The sequence below is a fragment of the Procambarus clarkii genome, chromosome 29, assembly GCF_040958095.1.
Source record: "Procambarus clarkii isolate CNS0578487 chromosome 29, FALCON_Pclarkii_2.0, whole genome shotgun sequence".
NCBI classification, from domain to species: Eukaryota; Metazoa; Arthropoda; class Malacostraca; order Decapoda; family Cambaridae; genus Procambarus; species Procambarus clarkii.
The window spans coordinates 9,805,240-9,825,352 of record NC_091178.1 but is presented as its reverse complement, the minus strand read 5'-3'; the positions used below and the strand labels follow the sequence as shown (position 1 = coordinate 9,825,352).

Genomic DNA, 20,113 nt, shown 5'->3' with positions numbered 1-20,113 from the left:
AATCAGCACGGGCTAAGGTGAGCCCGTAGTGGACTCACCTGGCACAGGAGCAGGACTGTAACTTGTAACTGTTTTGCCTCACCAGAGAAACATATATACCCAAGCAAACCACCTAATCAATCGAGCCCGATTCAGAGAGAACGTCACTATCACAGTTGCTTTAGATTTTAAGGTTTCGTCTCATATTTAACGGATTGGTTAATTCCGTAATAAATTCGACCTATTACGTGAAAGGAGGAGTTAATGGTAGAGCATACATGACGAGAGGTCGGACACATCTCCCCTCGATACTAAGTTGTAACAGGAATGTATATAAACCGATAGGTGTATTTACCACATCTCGATGTGTATACATTGATAGGTATATCGTAACTGCTTCTCGGTGTATATATCCAGAAAATTATACTTGTTGGGTAAGTTATTGTAATGGCCTTAATTACCCTCCAAAGGTTGATAGACTTAAGCCCAACACCAAATTAAGTTTAGGTATTTGTTAAACCTTCCTAAGAGGAGGCCGTCCTCTGGGTAGAGCGATTACCACAAGACGTATTATTATTTACCTTGATTTTATTGATATGGTTGATAATTGTTATTTAAAACATAATACTAATAATTGCTAGTTTTATTAATAATATTAATTATTATTATTTTAGTACAATATTTTTAAAACGATATTTGTAGCAAATACAGCCTTGTAAAAAAAATGTAAAATCATTTTGCATAATGAAGGGTTACGGTTGCCCGCCTGATGAATATATTAATTGCATAATTGAGTGCATTGTGTGTGATACAAACAGTGAAATTGGTCTGTTCATGCTGAGAGAACATGTGTTTAGTTGTCATCTGTGTCGCTGCATGTTATTCACCTTGTTCTTGAGGGTACAGACGGACTCTGTACCGTCTACATGAACGGTACAGAGTCCGTCAATGTAGACTCATTGCCATGGAGGAAAGTATTTATTAGGATTAAACATTTTTGCTTGTACTGGACGGTAGAGCAACGGTCTGGCTTCATGCAAGTCGACGTTCAATCCCCCAACCGTCTAGGTAGCTGGACACCATTCCTTCCCCCCCGTCCCATCCCAAATCCCTACCATGGACCCCTTCCATCAAGTGCTATATAGTCGTGGTGGCTTGGCGCTTTCCCCCCTGATAATTCCTTCCTTCCATCCCACTGAATGTGTGGTCTAGACTCGAATTTTACTAACCATTCTAGATAAAACCTTGAACAGCAGTTCTAAATAAAATAAATAGGACGGAATTATACTCCTTATAGAGTATAATTCTTATACTCTGTAAGGAGTATTATACTCCTTACAGAGTATAATTTATGAGTGCTAAAGAGTTTAAACACCCCTTAGTCTCTAGGTGATGCGCCACCCTCCACACACATGCAAATTTCTTAACATATTTACCTGCAACATCTTTAGCACGTCATGTAAAGGACATATTCTTAAATAAATTATATAAATATATATATATATATATATATATATATATATATATATATATATATATATATATATATATATATATATATATATATATATATAATATATTATATAATATATAATATTGCTTTATGTTAAGACGGTATATTTGTTTACTTGTGTTCTCTTTCATTTCTCCATTAATACCGAGTGTGTAATCATCTGCGCAGACGCAAACCTCTCCAGTTAACTCCAGGATTTCAGTGAATTAAATGTTCTACAAAAGTGGGAAAAAAATTTCAGCCTAGCCTCGAATACACAATTACGAATGCTTCTCTGGCGCCTTGGCGGAAGGAATATTTGTTGATGACAAAGTGAAAGCTTGTTGCATTTGGTAAAATAGTTTATTTTTACTCAAAAGTCGCTTAAACTTACGCATCAGTGACGGGTGTCAAAGCCTATCAAATATCCAGGGGCTATGACTCGCGTAACCTGCGCAGTCAAAACTCTTCCTCCATTTGACGGCAGCCTAACAAAACGAATATATACTGTTATTATCTTTATACCACGGGATAGAAACAGAGCAAGAAGGATGTTAAGAGACGCCAGACAATTACATAAAGTTGGAAGAAAGATCCGGGTCGCTGAGAAAACTCTGAAGCCTTAAATAAGATCTTTGCTGAGAGAGTCAGAAGAGAGGCGGGTCGCCTCACCTCAGGCGTGCCACCAGTATTTTCCTGGACGACAGACAAAGCTAGTAAAGAGTGAGCAATTGGGCGGAAATATTATTGGGATCTCTACGAGAGAGAGTTGCCCAAGCGCAAACAAAAGTTCAGAACAATATTGTAATTATTTGTATCACGATTAAGGAATTTTTGATGCTGTATATGTGGAGTGTAGTTTGCAAGATGCCCAAAATAGTTGCAAAGCAAAGCTGTTAAAAAAAATTGATTCGTTTAAAAGGAAATGTAGAACTCGTAAATATATAAAATGTCAACTTAAAATTGTAAGAATATCATTGTAACTTAGCTAAAATATTTGTTTACAAAAGAATTACCTCATTAGGTATTGCATGACTTGTGTTAATTAGAGAGAATTTAAAATTCCAATTATCACTTTTTCTATTCTTTATTAGACATAGTGAACGGTTACAAAGGATAAGAGTAAATGGTCAAAGTTCATGAATCTCTTCGAGCTCCTCAGTTTCCAGGCAGGCGAGAACACAATGAACTACCAGCTCTTGAGTCTCTGATAGTGTCAATGAGCTTAGAACCCAAATCTCAGATAAAGCTCATGGCAGCCACACTTGCCTCTAGGGCCAAGGGTCTCGGATATAGTGATGATAGTGTGTTTGATTGCTTCCATATAGTTGGCTGCGCCACATTCCTGATCAAAACTGGAGGATATATATAGACATCACTGTAGGATATATAGACATTAGCCAGAGTGAATACACATGTGCAGTTCCACGTCAGCCATCTATACCATTCTTCCGGAAGTGTATATTGGGATCTCATCTGAACGATTGTCAGGATTTTGGGCTTGAAGAAATCAAGGTTCTTGATCGACTGGGCACCGGGCTGTGATGTCATTAACTTCATTGTGCTTTGCATGCCAACTATTGGAACAGTGAGTCCATATTACTCAGCTTCTACTTTGTTGCGAATACACTTTGTAGCAAATACATTCAATGTGAATTCGAAAACCAAGATGGTGGGTGACAGTACACTAGACACGTGGCTACTGCAGACATAGATTTAGCTAAGAGAATCTCTCTCTCCCTTGTTATGCAGGAGAGAGAGAGAGAGAGAGACTATTCCCATCATTGGGGGTCCTGGTTTCAAAAACATATTACCCTATCACTATCACCCAAGTCTTCAAACATATATTAACATTATTTAGAGGGCTAGGCTATGAAAGCAGACAGAACTGAACGAGGCTCCTGGTTAAAGTGAAGATAAATTCTTTACATAAATTCCTCCAGCATCCTCTGCCTCATCAAGCCTAATTTCCTTCCCCCCTTTTGTTAGAAGAATTAACAATTTCCCTCCCTCTCGTTGGTTCGCAAATTCCTGGCCATTCCCACTTTCTCTAAGCGCAATATCGCGCTCATCCCTACTCAAACGCATTTAATGGGGGGCAGGGAGGAAAATTTGCCATTGACAAGCAAATGCAAGAAGGAAATAATGATAAGTGGAGAGAACCGGTTCTCCGTGTTCTATAGCGTCTTCGTTTTCTCGACGCTTTCCCCAGAAGCAAAAACCGGTTTGAAGAACCAAACGGCCCCTGCTTTCATTGCTTATATTAGGGGCTTGTTATATTTAATTGTTCATACAAGAAGAGTTTCATTATTATTTTTTTGGAGAGGGTTGTATTGTATTTTTATTCTTTACTTTAATTCAACGTCTGAATTAGGTTTTTCGAGTTGAGGGTCTAAATTGAATCTGGTTAATCTCAGCTTTTATATAATGCACGATGTGGTTGGCATGGCCACACCATGATCAATATGGCCACATCATTGTTGATTATGGCCACATCATGATCAATATGGCCACATCATCGTTGATTTCTGGCCACATCATCGTTGATTTCTGGCCACATCATGATCAATATGGCCACATCATCGTTGATTATGGCCACATCATCGTTGATTTATGGCCACATCTTGATCAATATGGCCACATCATCGTTGATTATGGCCACATCATCGTTGATTATGGCCACATCTTGATCAATATGGCCACATCATCGTTGATTATGGCCACATCATCGTTGATTATGGCCACAACTTGATCAATATGGCCACATCATCGTTGATTATGGCCACATCATCTTAATGACATTATCGGTCATTATGGCTACATCATCCAAATGGTCACATCATTATGGCCAAACCATTTTGGCACATCATCGTTCAGGGGGTATACCTTTAGCCCTGAACAAAGTCCCGGACAAAGGTATAATCTCAAACAGCGTAGTGTGAAGACTAATAACAAACGACAGCTTTTCTATGATCCTATAATACCTTCAAAGCTAAAACAGCTTAAAGTATTAGCGAAAAGACCTATCAATAATGTATATTGATTTATTTTATATATATAGATATTTAAATGGAAAAAAAATCTCTGTAACTACCATGAGGTTACCTGGAGATGACGTCGGGGCTTAGCATCCCCGCGGCCCGGTCCTCGACCAGGCCTAAGCTAGCCTGGAGGCTGTGCGAAATTAGCTGACATTATAATTATAAGGTGTGCAGGATAGACGTAATTGTTAATGTAATAATCCCCTTTGAGGTCTGATAAAAGACCTTTTGTGCCCTCTGTAGTTCTTTTTTGCGCTACCGCTCACAGACTGAGTATGGGTTGCACAATAAACTAGCGGCCAACAATAAGATCTCAACGTATATACACCGAGACGTAGGGAATACTTCTCTTGTGTATTTTTAATAATCTCTCATTCATACATAATGATCTGCATAAAAAAACTGTAAATAAAACACTTATTGGACAACATCAACACTCACACACATCACATTGATTCTGTTCCAATTTACAGATTGAATTTATTTGAATTGTATAGTTGTAACTGACTCAGCTTCCGGTAATTAATGACAATTGTAAACAAATGGAGCACAATTATCTTTTAATAACGGTATAATTAAGTTTCCGTGTTAAGTTATTATGGCAATTAAGTTCTGAATGAGGAATGTGTTACGGGCTACGGGGTAAGTAACGGCGATATTAATGAGTTTGCCCTCGGGAACGCCGGACGCCCGGCCGGAAGCTGGAGCGGGGACAGATTATATCAACTGTCACCCTGTATGCTTGTCTGTCTGTCTGTCTGTCTCTTCTGATTTTATCTGTCCCTGTATCTCTATTTGTTTTAAAAATCTATATAGCCTTACCCAACCTTACCTAACCTAATCTTACCCAACCTAACCTAACTTAACCTAACGATCCATTCTGGTTATCACTCAGAAAACGAGCTTTGTCGAACCATCTCGCTTCATGCAGGTCGGCGGCGTTCAATCCCAAACCGTCCAAGTCGTTGGGAACCATTCCTTTCCCCCGTCCCATCCCAAATCCTTATCCTGACCCCCCCCCCCCTTTCCAAATGCTATATAGTCGTAATAGCTTGGTACTTTCCCCCCTGATAATTCTCTTCTCTCGTATACGATTTGACCAAACTTGATCAGTTTTATGTATATTCTGCCTGAGTCTTATTAATTCGCTTATTAATCAATATTTTGTTAAATATTTGTATAGATTGGTAAATACACTCAATGTAGTTATGATAATTTTGTATATTTTGAACCAAAATAAACTTAACAACCTCACCTAAGCTAAACAGGCCAATTCTTCCTTAGCACTACCTTAGGCAGGCCAGATTACACCAATGTTAACATATGTATATATATATATATATATATATATATATAAAATAAACATTCTGATCTGTTAATATTATGATATTTTTTTAACATTTCATCGAAGATATTGCGACAAAAATTAGAAAACAAATGTGTTTGATGAGACCTGACAAACACCACTCTGGCTTGATGCATATTGTATGTGGCTCGAGATCGAAGCTTGGGTGGGTATGTGGCTCGAGATCGAAGCTTGGGTGGGTATGTGGCTCGAGATCCAAGCTTGGGTGGGTATGTTGCTCGAGATCGAAGCTTGGGTGGGCATGTGGCTCGAGATCGAAGGTTGGGTGGGCATGTGGCTCGAGATCGAAGCTTGGGTGGGCATGTGGCTCGAGATCGAAGCTTGGGTGGGCATGTGGCTCGAGATCGAAGCTTGGGTGGGCATGTGGCTCGAGATCGAAGCTTGGGTGGGTATGTGGCTCGAGATCGAAGCTTGGGTGGGTATGTTGCTCGAGATCGAAGCTTGGGTGGGCATGTTGCTCGAGATCGAAGCTTGGGTGGGCATGTGGCTCGAGATCGAAGCTTGGGTGGGCATGTGGCTCGAGATCGAAGCTTGGGTGGGCATGTGGCTCGAGATCGAAGCTTGGGTGGGCATGTGGCTCGAGATCGAAGCTTGGGTGGGCATGTGGCTCGAGATCGAAGCTTGGGTGGGCATGTGGCTCGAGATCGAAGCTTGGGTGGGCATGTGGCTCGAGATCGAAGCTTGGGTGGGCATGTGGCTCGAGATCGAAGCTTGGGTGGGCATGTGGCTCGAGATCGAAGCTTGGGTGGGCATGTGGCTCGAGATCGAAGCTTGGGTGGGTATGTATTTCATCCTTCTGTGTCGAAAGGGCGGGGTAGTAATTTGAAAGTGCGTGATCTTCCACTGTGCGGGGTGAGTTCCCATGGTACAAATATTCTCTCCCGGTCTCCTGGTACAGTCTCCTGGTACAAATATAACAAAGGTGGTACATTATGAGTTCAGTTGCAGGTTTAGCACGCCATTGTGAGGGAGCGCTAGCTCTACACTCGACTCTTTAAGACATAACTGTCACCTACTTGTGTCTGAAGCAAGACTCAGATATCACATGATAATCAATGATGCAATCAGTTTTTCTTCTATGAATGCAATCCCATATTAACCTGCGAATGCATGAAAGAACTGCTGAGTTAACTAGGGACTTTGCATTTAAAATTGGAGAGGATTATCATCTTGAATTGCCTTTCTGAACAGCCTGATGGTTGTAATATATTCAGAGCCCGAACACATTTGAACAGACCTAAGATAAAGGAAAATTTACACTGTTTTTTTCCCATCTGTTAAACTAATATCCAGACAGAACTGCACATCTATAAATTATCTAATAGCACATTTCCTGACCTTGGAAATCTGACCCCTGACCCCTGACCTTACTGCTGGTGTAGAACTCGCCAAATGTAAAATGTGTCAGTAAATTATTCACATATCTTACATCACTCAGTAAGTTAGCGTGAAATATAAGAGAGTTTAGCGACACTTCAATCACAAAGGCCTCAGAAATGCTCATGAATATGAGCGGGTAATACATATTACCCAAAATGCTAGCCAAGTATTCCGACTTTGCCTCTTATAGACAGGACACAAACTGTCTATAAATTGTATTCTCCGCGGAGCAAGTTAATGTAACTAAGCTTTCAGCAAACACGAACTTCTGCAGTCAATAACATCGCCACCACCAAGAGTAGCGCTGGCGCAAACTCCTCCAGCACTTACTGGACCACCACCACCATCACCACCCCCAGCACCACCCCCAGCACCACCATCACCACCCCCAGCATCACCACCACCATCACCACCATCACCACCACTACCCCCAGCACCAGCACCACCCCCAGTACCACCATCACCACCCCAAGCATCACCACCACCACCACCACCCCCAGCACCAGCACCACCACTACCCCCAGCACCACCCCCAGCACCACCATCACCACCCCAAGCATCACCACCACCACCACCACCCCCAGCACCACCCCCAGCATCACCACCACCACCCCCAGCATCACCACCACCACCCCCAGCATCACCACCACCACCCCCAGCATCACCACCACCACCACCACCACCACCCCCAGCACCAGCACCACCACTACCCCCAGCACCAGCACCACCCCCAGCATCACCACCACCACCCCCAGCATCACCACCACCACCCCCAGCACCACCATCACCACCCCCAGCATCACCACCACCACCCCCAGCACCCCCAGCATCACCACCACCACCCCCAGCACCAGCACCACCACTACCCCCAGCACCAACACCACCCCCAGCACCACCATCACCACCCCAAGCATCACCACCACCACCCCCAGCATCACCACCACCACCCCCAGCACCAGCACCACCACCCCCAGCACCACCACCACCACCCCCAGCACCACCCCCAGCACCAGCACCACCACCCCCAGCACCACCACCCCCAGCACCAGCACCACCCCCAGCATCACCAGCACCACCATCATCACTACCATCACCATCATCACCACCACCATCATCACCACCACCATCACCATCACCACCACCATCACCATCACCACCACCACCACCATCACCACCAACAGTTCCGAGCATCACCAGAGTCCAGCATGAGCAGCCACATAAGGGAGGTCCCGGGCTCACAACATCGGCAGAAACATACTGTACTTGTCAAGGTTATTTACACACACGCCTTTAAATCATATCACACCGGGGTTGATATCACACCGAACCTGTCCCCAGAGGCCCACATCAAAAGAATATCATCAGCGGCATATGCTAGACTGGCCAACATAAGAACTGCCTTTAGAAACTTGTGTAAGGAATCGTTCAGGACTCTGTATTCCACTTATGTCAGACCAATCCTGGAGTATGCAGCTCCAGCCTGGAGCCCATACCTAGTTAAACACAAGACAAAGTTAGAGAAGATCCAGCGGTATGCCACCAGGCTCGTCCCGGAACTGAGAGGAATGAGCTACGAGGGAAGGCTAAAGGAGCTGAACCTCACATCCCTGGAAAACAGAAGAGTAAGTGGAGACATGATAACCACCTACAAAATTCTCAGGGGAATTGACAGGGTGAACAAAGACAAACTCTTCAGCACGGGAGGGACACGAACAAGGGGACACAGGTGGAAACTTAATACCCAGATGAGTCACAGAGACGTTAGAAAGAATTTTTTCAGTGTCAGAGTAGTTAATAAATGGAATGCACTAGGAAGTGATGTGGTGGAGGCTGACTCCATACACAGTTTCAAGTGTAAATATGATAGAGCCCAGTAGACCCAGGAATCTGTACACCAGTTGATTAACAGTTGAGAGGCGGGACCAAAGAGCCAAAGTTCAACCCCAACAAGCACAATTAGGTGAGTACACACACGCTGCCTCTTGCTACCATCCACTCTATTACTCTAACTTAGGGAGGACACATACTTCAAGGTATTTGGAGTTGTGGTGCGAGTTTGCGGGTGTGTGGGGGCCTTGGTGGGGGTGTGTGGGGGCCTTGGTGGGGGTGTGTGGGGGGGCCTTAGTGGGGGTGTGTGGGGCCTTGGTGGGGATGTGTGGGGGTGTGTGGGGCCTTGGTGGGGGTGTGTGGGGCCTTGGTGGGGGTGTGTGGGGGGCCTTGGTGGGGGTGTGTGGGAGGCCTTGGTGAAGGTGTGTGTGGGGCCTTGGTGGGGGTGTGTGGGGCCTTGGTGGGGGTGGGGCCTTGGTGGGGGTGTGTGGGGCCTTGGTGGGGGTGTGTGGGGGGCCTTGGGGGGTGTGTGGGGCCTTGGTGGGGGTGGGGCCTTGGGGGTGTGTGGGGCCTTGGTGGGGGTGTGTGGGGGTGTGTGGGGCCTTGGTGGGGATGTATGGGGGTGTGTGGGGCCTTGGTGGGGGTGTGTGGGGCCTTGGTGGGGGTGTGTGGGGCCTTGGTGGGGGTGTGTGGGGGGCCTTGGTGAGGGTGTGTGGGGCCTTGGTGGGGGTGTGTGGGGCCTTGGTGGGGGTGGGGCCTTGGTGGGGGTGTGTGGGGCCTTGGTGGGGGTGTGTGGGGGGCCTTGGGGGGTGTGTGGGGCCTTGGTGGGGGTGGGGCCTTGGGGGTGTGTGGGGCCTTGGTGGGGGTGTGTGGGGGTGTGTGGGGCCTTGGTGGGGATGTATGGGGGTGTGTGGGGCCTTGGTGGGGGTGTGTGGGGCCTTGGTGGGGGTGTGTGGGGCCTTGGTGGGGGTGTGTGGGGGGCCTTGGTGAGGGTGTGTGGGGCCTTGGTGGGGGTGTGTGGGGCCTTGGTGGGGGTGGGGCCTTGGTGGGGGTGTGTGGGGCCTTGGTGGGGGTGTGTGGGGCCTTGGTGGGGGTGTGTGGGGCCTTGGTGGGGGTGTGTGGGAGCCTTGGTGGTGGTGTGTGGGGGTGTGTGGGAGCCTTGGTGGTGGTGTGTGGGAGCCTTGGTGGGGGTGTGTGGGGCCTTGGTGGGGGTGGGGCCTTGGTGGGGGTGTGTGGGGCCTTGGTGGGGGTGTGGGGCGAGCGAGCAGGGTGTGGGGGTGTGGGGCGAGCGAGCAGGGTGTGGGGGTGTAGGCCAGGGAGATTGGAGTGCAGGATGAGACAGGACTATCATGGCGAGACGGGTCAGGTTAGGAAATAAGTCGAATCAAATCGTAAAGAAGTTATAAGAGCGGAGAGAATGAGGTCTTATGCTTCTTTATGAGGGGATCACAAGCTAGGTCAGGCATTTTATAGAATGAACGTATGGGAGGTAATGGGGAAGTACGGCATATGATTCTCTACTTTATGCCCCACATTGGTTAGCTCTTTAGATTTACACTGAGCATTAGAGGGAGAGAGGGGATGGACGTCACCCAAAATCTTCATGGCAGACTTACCCATTCTGCTACCTTATATACTTAACATAGTTCCTCTAGAAATGAGAGTGCCCGAGGGAGAAAATTAGTGGAATAAGGAGAGAGAGAGAGAGAGAGAGAGAGAGAGAGAGAGAGAGAGAGAGAGAGAGAGAGAGAGAGAATGAGAGAGATGATATCCTTACCCCATTAAGTAAGGAAAATGGGGGAGAAAACGAGGAATTAAAGAGGGAACGCAACAGGGGATATATATAGCTATCATCACCCTTTTATTATAGACAAAATAGGGGTTTGTCTGTAAACTTGTTATCTCTACGTTGTATACTGTGACTGCCCTTCACTGTCATCATATACTTTACATCACAGGCAAGGAGACTAATACCTATAACACTTGACCTATTTTGTTTCCCCTTGATTACTTTTACAAAACATTATGACTTCACAAAGTCACTGTTTGACTTTCCAAGGTTATCCCCCATGTGAGCTGAGGCACTGATTAGAGAGCTAGGAGAGGGGAGTGGGAAGAGAGAGACCCGGGAGCAGCCGGGTCTCCACTCTAGTAATTTGTGTGTGCGCGTGTGTACTCACCTAATTGTGCTTGCAGGGGGTTGAACTCTGGCTCTTTGGTCCCGCCTCTCAACCGTCAATCAACAGGTGTACAGGTTCCTGAGTCTACTGGGCTCTATCATATCTACACATGAAATTGTATATGGAGTCAGCCTCCACCACATCACTGCCTAATGCATTCCATTTGTCAACCACTCTGACACTAAAAAAGTTGTTTCTAATATCTCTGTGGCTCATTTGGGCACTCAGTTTCCACCTGTGTCCCCTAGTGCGTGTGCCCCTTGTGTTAAATAGCCTGTCTTTATCTACCCTATCAATTCCCTTGAGAATCTTGAATGTGGTGATCATGTCCCCCCCCCTAACTCTTCTGTCTTCCAGCGAAGTGAGGTTTAATTCCCGTAGTCTCTCCTCGTAGCTCATACCTCTCAGCTCGGGTACTAGTCTGGTGGCAAACCTTTGAACATTTTCCAGTTTAGTCTTATCCTTGACTAGATATGGACTCCATGTTGGGGCTGCATACTCCAGAATTGGCCTGACATAAGTGGTATACAAAGTTCTGAATGATTTCTTACACACGTTTCTGAATGCCGTTCTTATGTTAGCCAGCCTGGCATTTGCCGCTGATGTTATCCTCTTGATATGGGCTGCAGGAGTCTGGCGTGATGTCAACCCCCAAGTCTTTTTCTCTCTCTGACTCTTGAAGAATTTCATCTCCCAGATGATACCTAGTATCTGGCCTCCTGCTTCCTACACCTATCTTCATTACATTGCATTTGCTTGGGTTAAACTTGAATAACCATTTGTTCGACCATTCCTTCAGCTTGTCTAGGTCTTCTTGAAGCGTGTGTGTGTGTACTCACCTATTTGTGCTTGCGGGGGTTGAGCTTTGGCTCTTTGGTCCCGCCTCGAGCTAGGAGGAGGAGGAGCTACAATGTGTGTGTGTGTTCATAACCTGAGCAAGTTGTTTACAATGCACCGGCTGACAGGACATCCAAAGGCTCGACATTTACTGACGGACATAAAAATTTCATCGTGGCTATCTGTACGAAATATGAAGAGCCAGGCAGCGGTTTCTGTGTGGCCCCCCCCCCCCCCCCCGAGCCCTTTATCAAGGCTGTTATCGTCTCATGCTCCGCACCAGGACAAGCCTTGTCACCCGTATGTCTGGATATCATTTAATTCTAAAAAAAATTATTGATATCTAAATTTAGTTTAATTGGGATATATATATATTTTATACCCCCACCCCACTATTTTCTTGACACTGTGTGTGTGTAGTTACCTAAGTGGAGTTACCTGGGTGTAGTTAAAAGGTGAAAGGTTTGCTGGCGCGCGCGCGTGTGTACTCACGTAATTGTGCTTGCGGGGGTTGAGCTCTGGCTCTTTGGTCCCGCTTCGCAACCGTCAATCAACTGATGTACAGATTCCTGAGCCTACTGGGCTCTGTCATGAAGAGCTAGAAGAGCACACACATCCTGAGATGTGTGCGTGTGTGTGTGTGTGTGTGTGTGTGTGTGTGTGTGTGTGTGTGTGTGTGTGTGTGTGTGTGTGTGTGTGTGTGTGTGTGTGTGTGTACTCACCTATTTGTGCTTGCGGGGGTTGAGCTTTTGGCTCTTGGGTCCCGCCTCTCACACACACACACACACACACACACACACACACACACACACACACACACACACACACGCGCACACACACACACACACAAACACACACACACACCCAGGAAGCAGGCCGTTTCACCTGCCTCCAGGTACCGATTTACTGTTACGTGAACATAGATATTAAGTAAAAAAAATCCCTGCCCATTTGTTTCTACCTCTGTCATGGATGGTATCCAGGCCATTTGAAGTACGATTCCCGGGCGCTGTCCACTCGACCGCAAGGACCTGTGTGTATATATAGCGTGGAGGGGGGAGGGTGTCTTTGCTTCCACGACGACTATATATACTCTAGTAGTCTAGTGGTTGGTTGTACTAGTAGAATCTCCAGTGTGTGTGTGTGGCTAGCAGGGGTCTCCAGTGTGTGTGTGTGTGTGGCTAGCAGGGGTCTCCAGTGTGTGTGTGTGTGTGTGGCTAGCAGGGGTCTCCAGTGTGTGTGTGTGGCTAGCAGGGGTCTCCAGTGTGTGTGTGTGTGGCTAGCAGGGGTCTCCAGTGTGTGTGTGTGTGTGTGGCTAGCAGGGGTCTCCAGTGTGTGTGTGTGGCTAGCAGGGGTCTCCAGTGTGTGTGTGTGTGTCTAGCAGGGGTATCCAGTGTGTGTGTGTGTGTGTGGCTAGCAGGGGTCTCCAGTGTGTGTGTGTGGCTAGCAGGGGTCTCCAGTGTGTGATAGTAGTCTAAATAGTTCCTTCCAATCCATACACAAGGCTCCGTTCCTCATAGCTAGAGTGTCCCCACTTCCCTCACACACACACCTAGTTACAAGACACCTCCCAGCTGCTCCACTTCAGAGCCGTAATGGCAAACAGCTTAAGTTGCAGAATGCAAGTGTACGGTTCGCAAAGCATCTAATAACCCGCAGCCAGCAATCAACACCTCACTTTTCCCCACAAAGGATAAAAGTTGAAAAGGCTCACATAAATTGTCCAACTTTTCCTGCAGGATAAGGTCGACGGGGGCGGGCGAGAGGCTTCCCAGCCCTTCTCCATACTCTCCCCATTCACCGGAATGGGCAATCTTGCTCCCCTTCCCAATAACTGGGCCGCGCGGCTCCCTCCTGCGGCGGCCACACGCTGTATGGTCCATACACTTAACAGCCTGTTCCCTGCCTCAGGCCGTCTGGGCCAAGCTCATCTTGGTGGGATGCCTCCAGTCTTGCCGACTCGCATGAGGATAACATCACCAGCTCTCACTCTCTCTGTCTCCTCCTTCCCCCTCACACACGCCACCAGCTCTCACTCTGTCTACTACATTCTACCTCTCCCCCCGCCCCATCACCCGCCAACACCCCCCCCCCCTCATAACAGTCCCTTTTATTCCCAGACAAAACTCTGCCGCCCTCAACTTTTTCCCTTCCCGTCGCAGACCGTCTCGTCCCGGGCTCCTTCCCGCCCAAATAATTTTCTTATCAACCGCCGCGACGTTTTGTAACTTGTCCTCCCCACCATCCCCCCTCTCCATCCCCCCCCCTCATCATTCTTAAACCATTTCTTCTTCTTCACCATTTCGTCTACTCCCTGGTGTATACATGCTTCCCCACCCATGACACAGACGTTTTCCCTACCTCATCTTAGGGGGTCTGACGGCTGAGTGGACAGGGCTTCAGATTCGTGGTCTTGAGGTTCCGGGTTCGATCCCCGGTGGAGGCGGAAGCAAATGGGCATGCAGTTTCTTTTATTCTGATGCTGCTGATACCTAGCAGTAAATAGGTACCTGGGCGTTAGACAGCTGCTACGGGCTGCCTTGGGGAGGGGGGGGGGGTAACAAAAAAGGAGGCCTGGTTGCCCAGAACCCATCTCAAGATAACCTCAAGAAAATAACCCCATGACGCAGACTTCCCCTACCCCATGACGCAAATTCTCCCCCACCAATGACGCAGACTTCCCCTACCCATGACGCAGACTCACCCCCACCCATGACACAGACTCACCCCTACCCCAAGACGCAGTCACCCCTACCCATGACGCAGACTTTCCCCTACCCCATGACGCAAACTCTCCCCACCACATACATATATTCTCCCCTTGCCTTCCCTGCCACACCTCCCCACAGAGAACGCTCCCCTAGTCCGGCCAGCCATATCCCCGCCCCTCGCCCCGTCCCTGGCCTAATGTGACGTTCACGGCTGCCAGCGTGAAATACTCCTCCAGCAGGCCCGGCAGGTCAGGAGTTGACACGACCATTGCTTCAACCACCAGCTGACCATTTGCTCAAGATAACGACACAACTCCACGGAGGGAACAGGAAAGAATCTTGCATAGTGTCCACAGCCGGGACATCGACCTGCGCTTATGGCGACACCGGCGAAGTCGATGCTGGGGTCGACTTTGCCACCACCGGACAGGACTCGATCCTGTCTCACGAGACCAAAACAAAAGAGAGAAAAGGGTAATCATGCTTCGCACGACAAAGGGGCCCGGTGGGACGTCACTGCCGAGGAGCAAATGAGACTTTACTGTCAGCGAGGAGCTAATAAAGGGAGGGTGTTTTGTGGCAAGGTCCACCACCACGCAGCCACTTAGACCACGGCGACCCCCCTTTGCTGGTGGACGTCTAATGTCCGCGGCTGTTATTACTCGGTGTTGCTGCTGCTGGTGTCTGCAGCTGCGTATGATGGAGTGGGCCTATTAACGCCCGGGGGGCTTGATCTGCAGCTGCTCCCTGTCTCAATATCTGGCTTGACCTAACACCTGCAGTGGCCATGTGTCTCGACAACTGGCTGACCTTCACAGCTGCAATTGCTTAATGCTGTAATATCTGGCTTGACCTAACACCTCCACCTGCCTATAATGTCTCAATATCTGGCTTGACCTAACACCTCCACCTGCCTATAATGTCTCAATATCTGGCTTGACCTAACACCTCCACCTGCCTATAATGTCTTAATATCTGGCTTGACCTAACACCTCCACCTGCCTATAATGTCTTAATATCTGGCTTGACCTAACACCTCCACCTGCCTATAATGTCTTAACATCTGGCTTGACCTAACACCTCCACCTGCCTATAATGTCTTAATATCTGGCTTGACCTAACACCTCCACCTGCCTATAATGTCTTAATATCTGGCTTGACCTAACACCTCCACCTGCCTATAATGTCTTAATATCTGGCTTGACCTAACACCTCCACCTGCCTATAATGTCTCAATATCTGGCTTGACCTAACACCTCCACCTGCCTATAATGTCTCAATATCTGGCTTGACCTAACACCTCCACCTGCCTATAATGTCTCAATATCTGGCTTGACCTAACACCTCCACCTGCCTATAATGTCTTAATATCTGCCTTGACCTAACACCTCCACCTGCCTATAATGATTAATATCTGGCTTGACCTAACACCTCCACCTGCCTATAATGTCAATAACTATACCTCTGTATACACGAATTGTGTTAAAAAATTTACTATTAGCACATCAATAATCTTGACAACATGTATCATTTTCTTAGGAAATAATGGTAAATTTCTAAATTTGTGAATTAGGCAAAGCGATATTATTACCCTCAGTTGCAATGTGGGTAAACGCATTTAGGAATCATGGAAAATATTTTCTACTGTACATATATAATTCTTCAGCGTGTTAGTATCACTACGTTTGGCAGCTGGTGCCTTAAAATAGGCCACAGCTAGTGTGGGAACCGACCTGTGAGATTTATATTTATTTAATTTATATGAATTTATATTTACGTTAATTTGTATACTTCGATAGCAATTTGTATAATGATAAGTGGACTGTATTTCTGCAATAATCTCATAATCTCACAAATCGATCCTCTACACATTAGGGGGGGTTTATATTACACATATGCAGCCAATCAAATTACAGTAATAGCGACATACATTGATGAGGTTCCTTCTCTTATAGTACAGCAGGTTAGTCCACCAGGTATAACTAGAGTGTAGACACCAAATTATCCTCTTTGAGGTAGCTTCTATCACCCAGTAACTGGTGCACATAATCTTGTATCCTCGTCTTGACCTGTCAAAAGTGCGCTAGCTGTGAAGCCAGAATCCTATATATGACAAGCTATATCAGAGAAAACACTATACAGTACATGGAACATTAAAGACCTGGCTTAATTACCTTTAGTATGAGGCGATTTCGCGTTCTAACCGGCTAACCCTATATCCTGACATTAATGGCCATAAATGAATGATAAACGGGTTTCGGATAGACACTTAACTTGTATTTGTAGACAGCGTGTTGACAATGGTACACCTTTGGGTTCCATAACACTACGTCCAAGTAAATTTAACAGGAGCCGAATTTGCTCCCGTGTGAGCCTCTGGTCTCATATAAACAATGATGGCTGCCCTCCTTCCTCTGACGCCTGGCTTACATTGTCCACATTTCAGAAAGTGATAGAAGGGTCACATTTACTCTACTTTAATATTGATAATTAAGTTAATTTATATAAGATGTTTTTATGATGGTAAAGTCCAAAGACTAATGTATTTAAGAATAATTCCCAGCAGAATAGCTGGTGAATTATAATAGTATGTGGTGATGATATCCCGTTTTCTTTAGACGGTAATTCCACTACAAGTTACGTTTTCTATGGGTAACTTGTTTATACAACACAGCTATTATCTGTATGATATATTAAATGGTGTCGGATTTTCCGACATAATTCCCCAGGGGGCTGCTCACGGGTCGAAGTCCTCTTTAGAACAGACGAACACCGATACTCCTCCTTCGAATTATTTGATTAATTTGATGTTAGTAGTTAGTAATCACACATTTGTGCGTCTGTTCGTACAGGACGGATGTCCCGTACTAGAGTTGCAGGGGTTAGAAGTCCAATGCGATTTCACTTCCCTGTCAACTCTTGAAAGGCTAATATTCAAGCCTTATTACATATTATTTAACCCAGAAGACTGGATGTGATCAAGTACTACAGTCAAGTATGATTCAGGGACTGCAGTGAGATCAGTGACATTAGATATAACTTGAAGTTTCTTCAGGTAACTGGTCACTGATATATAAACACTGAGGCCCATGGAATACATCTTGATTAAATAATAAATGTATCAAATCAGTCATCAGATTTATTGGGGTTTAATTTAGTTAATTGATTCAGAAGATTGAATAGCTCATCATGAAAGTAAAGTATGGTTCTGAGACTGCAGTGGGTTCAGTGACATTGGTCGCAGTGACTTGTAGCTGTTTTAGGCTACTGTTCACTGATTTGCCACTGAGGCCTCATGAACTCATCTTCAGCTTTAAATGATGATACTAACATCAACTTCTGTTACTATAGTCAGCTGTAATCTCCTTAGTATAATGCTACTGGAGAAATATAATCAGCTGACAAATTTAGATTTCTACTGGTATTGTTTATCTGCAGGCATAGGTCTCCTCAGGCTTGATACTGGGCCTGAGAGTAATTTACCTCCTGCAGAGTTTAACATGGTTATACCCTGATATTTAGTAGGGCTACCGATGAATCGATGACAATAGTCTGTCCCAACAAGGAGACCGAAGTCAGTGAGGAGATCAGACTTAATATTATCTGCCAATTTTATTCCTCTATTTCTCAGGAATTTGGCTGTTGCTCGCAGACCTTGAACTTGTAGGTCTACTGGTATTTTGTCCACCACAATGGCTTGTACTCGACAGACGTACCTGCCTAAGCGTACTGATGGTTGTACCACCTGGTAGACTTGAGGTCCTGCATCTGTTACAAACCCTGAGATGTTGAATGACATCTGGGCTACAGGCCTTAATTGTAATTCATCTGCCAACTTTTTAGTAATATATGTTCTCTGGGATCCTTGGTCAAACAACCCACGGGTATGGACCTTGGCCCTCTTATTCAGGATGGTAATTTGGGCAGTAGGCAAAGTCGTATTACCTTTAGACTTTGCCGATTGGACACTCTTTGTTTGTTGCACCTTGCAGTACTGTACTGTGGTGGGAATGCTATCTTCCACCTTGGGTCTTGAATACGTTAATTTCGTATATTTGCACAGTGCTGCATGGTGTCTACCTCTTCTACACCTGTTGCAGGTGTTGAATTGGGTATCACAATAGTCTATGTTGTGTGACTTGAGACACCTTGCACATCTCCCTAATTCCTGGAGTCGCTCCATACGAGTGTCTCTGGTTGGATAATTAGCACAACAGTATGTTGAATGTTTCCTTTTGCAGAACATACATGTTCCCCAGCCTACTGCACGTTTGGAAGTTACCGGTTTGGGTGAACTAGTAACAGTAGGCTTGGAGGATGCTGCTGCATTGTCAGATTTTCTGCAACTTGATGTTAGAGTAATTGACTGATGTTTATTTGGGGTAGTTGTTTTACCCTTTAATTGACTCTTATTTTCTATTTCTGAAGGCTTGCAAGAGGCTTTAACTTCCTCATTTGCTCGTCGTTTGTTTATGATGGAATGTAAACCTTCAGTGATGTCCTGTACTGTCAGGATGGTGTTATGTTGATGTGCATATAATTCATCTAGTATATCGCTGGACAATTTTCGTTGAAGGACTACTTTGGTCATCCATTCACTAGTAGTTATATCAACCTTAAGACTGAATATTCTTAGTAGTGACTCAAACTCCATGCTGAAGGATTGTAATGAGTCAGCAGTCTGATCAGGTTGAGGTAAGTCCAGCAATTGTAGTACTAGATGTATGACAGTTCTCTCATTGCCAGCATTATCCATACTGGCTAGTTGGTGAAGCCTTGTGGGGCTTGTACTTGGGCTGCTCATAATACTGAACAAACACTAATGGTAGCCTAGGGTAAATTCTGAACTCACTAGGCAATAATCCTACCTCTACTAGAGGTTAGCACTTAAAATTAATACACATTATATATATACAATCATCCACACTAATGATTTGAGTGATAAACCAGTGTCACTGGAAGTACCTTTAGGTTAGCTCTTCTATATCACCCTAGGATGGTAGAGACACTAATTAATCACTCAAAGGTGTAATGATCATAAGTAAATTATTATATATACAACTCAATTCGAGTTGATAATAATTACACCCAAAATAGGGTCTGCACCATTCATTAATGGTGCTAAGTTGTTGAATATAGTACAACTGACTATGGTAATAATGGGACTAGGATGAACGATAATAGTTCAACTAGTCAGTAGTTAATATCCTACCCTGTTATGGGTTGGCAATTAGTAAATATTATACTGTGATCACTAGTGCAATATATATTAAATAATTCTCTATTTTGGAGAAATAATA

The 20,113-nt window shown here is 45.7% G+C and overlaps 1 protein-coding gene across 1 annotated transcript in view; it reads right to left on the bottom strand.

The window, feature by feature from the left end:
- Window positions 1-20,113, bottom strand: part of LOC123765034 (platelet glycoprotein V) — a 61,424-nt gene that overhangs the window by 28,887 nt on the left and 12,424 nt on the right. The gene's annotated exons all lie outside the window — the stretch shown is intronic.